General features: G+C 47.5%; 1 long non-coding RNA gene across 1 annotated transcript; it reads right to left on the bottom strand.

Moving 5' to 3' along the window:
- Positions 1–1,739: 1,739 nt before the first annotated feature.
- LOC149454487 (uncharacterized) lies at positions 1,740–7,348 on the bottom strand. The gene is made up of 2 exons (XR_016314204.1): positions 7,273–7,348; positions 1,740–2,097 (listed from the first exon to the last, which is right to left on the bottom strand). It is a non-coding gene; the product is annotated as an uncharacterized LOC149454487 (long non-coding RNA).
- Between the last annotated feature and the right edge of the window lie 235 nt (positions 7,349–7,583).

A 7,583-nucleotide genomic window follows, 5' to 3' on the forward strand; every position in this document is an offset into this window, starting at 1 on the left:
TTCTCCTGGCTACCGCCAAACCCAGACACGTCCATTGGATTGCTAGACAGAGAAGTGTGATTTGTCACTCCAGAGAACATGTTTCCACTGCTCCAGTGGCTGCATGCTTTACACCGCTGCATCCAATGCTTTGCATTGCACTTGGTGATGTAAGGCTTGGATGCAGCTGCTCAGCCATGGAAACCCATTCCATGAAGCTCTCTATGCACTGTTGTGCTAATCTGAAGGCCACACCTAGTTTGGAGCTATTGACTCTGCAGACAGTTGGCAACTTCTGCGCACTGTGCGCTTCAGCATACACTGACCCCGCTCTGTCATTTTACATGGCCTACCACTTGGTGGCTGAGTTGCTGTTGTTCCCAGTTGCTTCCATTTTGTTATAATACCACTAACAGTTGACCGTGGAATATTTAGTAGCAAGGACGTTTCAGGGATGGCCTTATTGCACAGGTGGCAACTTATCACTTTACCACGCTTGAATTCACTGAGCTCCTGAGAGCGACCCATTCTTTCCCAAATGTCCCAGTACTTTTGGCAATATAGTGTATCTTCAGATATCCACTTCAGTGGGAATCTAAGGTCCTGGGCCTCCAGCACATGCCCCATGCTGAGACAAGGCCCAAGAGTTCCTTCTAGGTGCACATCCTCTCCAGCAAAAGTCCTAGTGGGACAGAACACTCTGGAAAGGTCACCCAACTATTAGACGTGCAAATTTTTGTTTCATTTCCTTTTGGATGCATTTGTTCAGGGAAGAATTTTGTTTCATCATATTTGTTAAGTTAAATCAATTTGTTTCGTATATTTGGCATTTGTGTCAAATATTTGTTAGTCCCGTGGATTTGAAAAATTATTGCAGTTTCTCTAGAAGATTGCTATTAATTCAATATTTTATCGAACCAGACGGATTCATTATTTTTGGAGGCTAATCCAACCCACCATGAAAAATGACATGAGTTGATTGGATAATATCAACATGTGCATCTGATTTCACGAATGGAACAAAATTCAGATCCATTCGTTATCGGTCAGAATTATCAAAAAAATGTGAAAATTGAATTGATTTCCCCATAAGCCTGAGCTGCTATTGCATCCTGTGACATCATCCGAATGAAACAAATGCATGTGGTATTTCGTTACAACTTTTCTCAGATTTGTTGACATTTTTGTTACCATGTCCATTCGGAGATTCGTATACATTCGAATCTTCGAAAACAAAATTTTTGACGGAAAAACTAATTGTATTGAAATGCACGTGTCTACCAAATATTTATCATCTTCATAAAGCATAAAGGACCACAAGGATTGTTGGGTCAGATATATATTCAGTTCAGAAGTCACTGATTGCCCTTCCCACTCTAATTACTGGCACCTCTTAAGTAAGGCCAGCCATAGATGGATCGAAATTCGACCAAATTTCAGTTAATCTATGGGCAGACTGTTTTTTTGTTTTGTTTTTTTTCAGTCACTGTTGGCGGCTATAGCCAGCAGCAGTGATCATTTTATTCTGCCAGCAGGGAAAGCTTCCAATTTCACAATACAATAGCTCAGCAGGAGAGATTCCCTGAACAACACTGACTGTGTTGATGGGAAAATCGAGCAATTTTCTTTCCTTCAACCCGAAAAGAAAATTGCATAATATATGGCCTGCCTAACAGGCAGAAGCAATCAACCCATTGAGCTCAGGGAAACCAGCAGAGCCTAGAAAAATGTAACAAAACTTGAGCTGGACACAGCCAATCTGCAAAATACATGAAATGTAATTAGGGACACAATATTGTGGGCAGGGTTCCTACACACGGGTAACATTAGCCTCTCACCAGATGATTTTGCCTGCTTCTTGGTGTTGATTTTGTATGCAGTCGGTGTTGTGAGAAGGTTTTTTTTTTTAACTAAGCTGTTCAGTAATTTCCTCAAAATGTGATGCAGACAGATTTTTCAACAGAATGCAATTAGACAGAGTCCCCATGGCCCTGTGATGTTGAAAATAGACGATTCATGTGACAGGATCACAGAACATCTTGTTTCCATAGCACGATATTCCACAATAGCCTGCAGCGTTTTTTGTTCTCTGCAAATCACTTTCCACCCTCCTCTGATCTATTGGAAGAAGCCATTGAAAAGAGTGTGAAGGAGTTTCGGGTTAAAGTGACACGTCATTAAAAATGATAAGCACAAATATCACACAAATTGCCCCCTTGGCCAGCTATCTTGTATCATGCTCCCTCATCCCCAGGTTTACTGGCTAGCCTCAAAGCGATAATAAACCGCAAGAAAGTAAAAAGAAAAAGTCCCCTGTAATGTGCTAGTATGCACTGCATACTAGCACACAGGGCTGCTGTTAGAAACCATGGGGCCCCATACAGCCAACCTGACAGGGCCCCCCCCATACAGCCAACCTGACAGGCCCCCCCCCCCAAAAAAAACAACAGTTTACTATACTTAAGCTATGAATGAACACAGTGAGTGAACGGTACCAATCACTCATTGTGTTCGTTCAGGAAAGGAAGGTGCGGATAAATATGACATATTTACCAGACCCTTCCCCCACTCTCCATTCTGAAGGATCCAGTTGTGTGCTTGCAGCCACCTGTGGAAAGGAGAGGAGGGAAGCCTGCAGCGCTGTGGGGGCACACAGGGGGGGTCTGGGCAGCAGGGGAAGCTTATGGTGCACAGGGAGGGTGATTGATGTGGAGAGGGGGGCAATTACTGGAACTGATCCCCTGTATGGCACTCTCTGCAGTAGTTGAAAGCCAGCGGGAGGGAGAGAAGAAGCCAGCTTTCAGCTGCTGAAGAGCGAGAAATACAGGGGATCGGTTCCAGTAATTGTCCCCCCTGCCATGCCAATTACACTCCCTGTCCACATCTGATTCACACAGCTGCTTGGGCACCCTTGCTGACCTCGGCCCCGTACAGGGGGATTAGTGGCACCTCCTTATCCACAAGCTAGGGAGAAACCTAAACCAGGCTATAGAGTATACAATTTTCTTTCCATCCGTTATTCAGTGTTGATGGGGGAATCCCTCCCGCAGCACTATTGTGTTCTGCTGCCGGGGTGCCTTCCCTTCCCACAGAAAAGAATGATTAGTGTCACTAGCTATAGCCGGTGGCACTAATCATTTGGGGAAAACCAGACTGGTTGTACACAGGCTGATCAATAGATCGACTTGTGTACAACCAGGGTGCCCATACATGGATCAAAATTCGGCCAGTCCCTGCTGAAGTGGCTGAATTTTGATCCATGTATGGCCTGCATAAATGTTGCATGGCTGATTTTTGGCAAGTTAGGGTGCACAGGCTTCCCATTCATTTTAAGGAGCTGCCTTAACTCAACGCATAATGCAATATAGCAAACAAATGTAAATGGACCTTAAACAAAAAATAGATTGAGATTTGTGATATATTGTTCTATGTTGGTTACTATTTAGAAAACATTACTGGACAACTATTCACAGAAAATATTCATTTTTTACTGCTACAAAACTTGTTCCATTGAATATAATATATAATATGTGTTTTTTGCCTAAATGTGCTGTAATTTATATTCCATTGACCTTCATATTCATATACCGCTACAGAATGAATTGCAAAAAAAAATGTACTGGAGAACCACCACTGGGCTGATAGCTTGTTCACATTGTGACTACCTCCAGTGATATACCCTCTTCCAAGTTCCCTGCAAATGATAGGTCTACAAGTTGTACGGATCTGAATGGCCAAGTTCTCAATGTCCCAGGAGTGGGCTCTGGAGCATGGTGACCCAAATGTTAGCTGCGGCTGTATGATTGCAGCTGCTGAACAGCTGTAGCACAATGTGGCACATAAGACTAGGTGCACACCTTTTGCATCTGTGTTTTCTGCATGTTTTTTATGCGTTTTTTTTTATGTGCTGCTATTGAAGTCTATGGAACCAGAATCTGCACTGATGCATTAGACAGGTTTCAGTAGTATTTTCCCCAACAAGTGCAGTGAACAGGTGTGAACGGGTGTATCATCCAAGGAGGATGGAGCCCACTGTGCTCTCAGGCACTGCACAACATATGGGTACAGTGGGTGGCATATAGTTAGATAATTAACGCCGTTCACTGAGCGCAGTCTGAGCTGCAACCATCCCTGTCTCTTGCGGCAAGATTCTTACTGTATGTGCCGGGGATGGATGCTACTCAGCTAATGTAAATGTGTGGGCAGGGTGGGAGTCTGTAACTCTGTCTGCTACTCCTTTCTTCCAATTCCTCCACTGGCTTCCACTCGCCCAATTAATAAAATTCAAAATACTAACAACTTACAAAGCCATCCACAACTCTGCCCCCAGCTACATCACCAACCTGGTCTCAAAATATCAACCAAACCGCTCTCTTCAATCCTCCCAAGACCTTCTGCTCTCTAGTTGCTATGTCACCTCCTCCCATGCTCGCCTCCAGGACTTTTCCTGAGCTTCTCCCATCCTATGGAACTCCCTACCCCAATCTGTTTGTCTATCTCCTAATCTATCCACCTTTAGACGATCCCTGAAAACCTCTCTCTTTAAAGAAGCCTATCCTGCTTCTACCTTGTAAACTGCCTTTTTTTTCCTCCATCAGCTCATCCCCCACTGCTATTACCTTTTGTATCACTCAACCCTTCATCCTAGATCAGGCATCACTAAATGGCGGTCCGCAAACGGACTGTATGAAAATCCTATACGGACTGCGGCTCCGACACTTAGCAGCCTGGATGTCCTCTGCAGCTGATATATTCCCCCTGCTGCTGAGCTATCACGGCCGCCACAGCGCATTCATCTTTATAGAAGGCACGGCATGCCCAGCCAGCGGGCGGGAGCTATCCAACTTTTCATGTTAACAAGCGTCTGATTGGTTGCTGGGAATTTCCAGCAAGCAATCACCTGCCTGTTAACATGAAAAGCATGTCTCACATGTCCCGCCCTCTGTCCAGGCACACCATGCCTTCTGCCTGCTGTGTAAGGTAGGATCGAAAAGGAGGGTTGTGAATTGCAGGGGGTGGGGGGGATGTAAGGGAGGGTGGTATTCATATAAAGGGGACTTGGCTGCAAGGAAGGAAGGAAGGGGGGGGGCTGTGAATGGGGTTTTAAAGGGGACTGGGTGTGCAAGAGGGAACTGAGATACAAGTAAGGAGGGTCTGTAAAGGGCACTGGGTGTGTGGAAGGGGGGCTGTGAAGTGGACTGGAGTACAAGGAAGGGGGGTTGTAAAGGGGGCTGGGGTGCAAGGAAGGGAGGAAATGTGAAGGAGACTGAGATGTAAGTAAGGAGGGGCTGTAAAGGAGACTGGGGTGCAAAAAAGGGGGGCTGTGAAGAGGACTTTGGTGCAAGGAAGGGGGGTTGTGAGGTTTGGGGTGCAAGGAAGGGGGGGCTGAGATGTAAGGTGGGCTGTAAAGGGGACTGGGATGCAAGAAAGGGGGGCTGTGAAAGGGACTTGGGTGTATGTAAGGGGGAGGCCTGTGTAGGGGACTGAGATGCAAGTAAGCTTGTAAACTAGACTGGGGTGCAAGGAAGGAGGGCTGTGAAGTGGACTGGGGTGCAAGGAAGGGGGTTGTAAAGAGGATTGGGGTGCAAGGGAGGAACTGTGAAAGGGGACTGAGATGTAAGTAAGAAGGGGTTGTAAAAGGGACTGGGGTGCAAAAATAGGAGCTGTGAAGAGAACTTTGGTGCAAGGAATTTGGGCTGTGAAGTGGACTGGGAAGCAAGGAAGAGGGTTGTGAGGACTGGGGTGCAAGGAAGGGGGGCTGTGAAGGGGGCTGAGATGTAAATAAGGGGGGGCTGTAAAGGTGACTATAGTGCAAGTAAGGGGGGCTGTGAAGGGGACTGAGATGTAAGTAAGGGGGGGGCTGTAAAGGGGACTAGGGTGCAAAAAAGGGTGGCTGTGAAGGGGACTGGGATACAAGGAAGGTGGGGCTGTGAAGGGAACTGAGATGTAAGTAAGGGGGGGGGACTGTAAAGGGGACCGGGTGCAAGGAATGGGGGCTGTGATTTAGGTAAGGGGCTGTGATGTAAAGTGGTGACAGAGGACACTGATGTGAAGGGGATGGGAACTGTGATGTGATGTGATGTGAGGTGGGGGCTGAGGACACAGATGTTTAAGGTGGGGGGTTGTGATGTGAAGAGGCATTGTGATGTAAAAGTTACCCCTATAAACTCTTCATATAAAGAGTGCAGCATAGGGCGAGCACATGTATTAAAATATCAGATGGGCAACACATATGAGGTATCGTGGCAAACGTCAGAGTGAAAGCGATAATTCCAGGGCCATGGGTCAGGGATAATTCTGAATTGATCACCTGTAATGGCTCTTAGGGCTTGTTCACACCATGCTGCAGAGACGGTAGCCTTTCTGCACGCGTTCTGCAAGGCAACAACAAAATCAATGGTTCTCTATGTGCCCTGTTCACACCACAACACTAGTAGTACATGCAGATTTTTTCTGCAACACATATGAAGCTCATTGGTGTGCACATGAAAACTGATAGAAACTGATGTCTCTGCAAGTGAAATCTGTGTGTCAGTGTTCATCAAGTGTTCTGCACATATGGTGTGAACGAGGCCTTAAAGTGTCGCTTATGGAGAATTCTAGGTACGATAGTTTTTTTGCGATTCCACGTGTGCACAATATTAAGACTTGACATGTTTGGTATGTATTTACTTAGTGCCATGGGCGTAACTACCAGGGTTGCAAAGGTCGCACTTACGACCAGGCCTGCAATTCGGCCACTTTGTGTGTAGGGGGAGAAATATTCTCCATCCCGCACAGGACAGAAGGAATGTGCTGTGACTCCGTGGCCACCCGCGTCCTCCATCCCGCACACGACACATGGAATGTGCTATGACTCTGTGGCCACCCATGTCCTCCAAGCTGCACACGATGCAAGGAATGTGCTGTGACTCCGCGGCCACCCGCGTCCTCCATCCCGCACTCAACACATGGAATGCGCTGTGACTCCGTGGCCACCTGAGTCCTCTATCCCGCACACGACGCAAGGAATGCGCTGTGACTCCGTGACCACCTGCGTAATCCATCCCGCACACGACGCAAGGAATGCGCTGTGACTCCGCATCTTCCATCCCGCACAGGACACAAGGAATGCGCTGTGACTCCGCGGCCACCCGTGTCTTCCATCCCGCACGCAACGCAAGGAATGCGCTGTGACTCCGCGACCACCCGCGTCCTCCATCCCGCACGCGTCGCAAGGAATGCGCTGTAACTCCGCGGCCATCCGTGCCCTCCATCCGCACACGACACAAGGAATGTTCGCCGTTCCCTCACCATTGATCCAGCTACACCAAATAAGGACAATCTTTCTCAGGCCGCTCTCACAAAGGTATTTAACCGGACCTGAGGAATCCGAAACACTAGGCGGGGTCGCCACGCCCATCTGTCATACACGCAAGTGCTGCGCCACATGACCCGCCTGCTCGCGCTTCCATTGGCTGTCTGCGATCCCAGGAGACAGCGGATCACGCCAGTCCTGGCAGCGGCTTCACCGCGTTGCCATGGTTTTCCTACTACGAGAAAGCCGGGACGTCCCGCTCACAATTTTAATTGGTGGAAAGTCCCGTCCAATCATGATGCTGTTG

Source organism: Staurois parvus, unplaced genomic scaffold (genome assembly GCF_062004578.1).
Source record: "Staurois parvus isolate SC_StPar_1 unplaced genomic scaffold, SC_StPar_1.0 ptg000426l, whole genome shotgun sequence".
In the NCBI taxonomy this organism is placed as follows: domain Eukaryota; kingdom Metazoa; phylum Chordata; class Amphibia; order Anura; family Ranidae; genus Staurois; species Staurois parvus.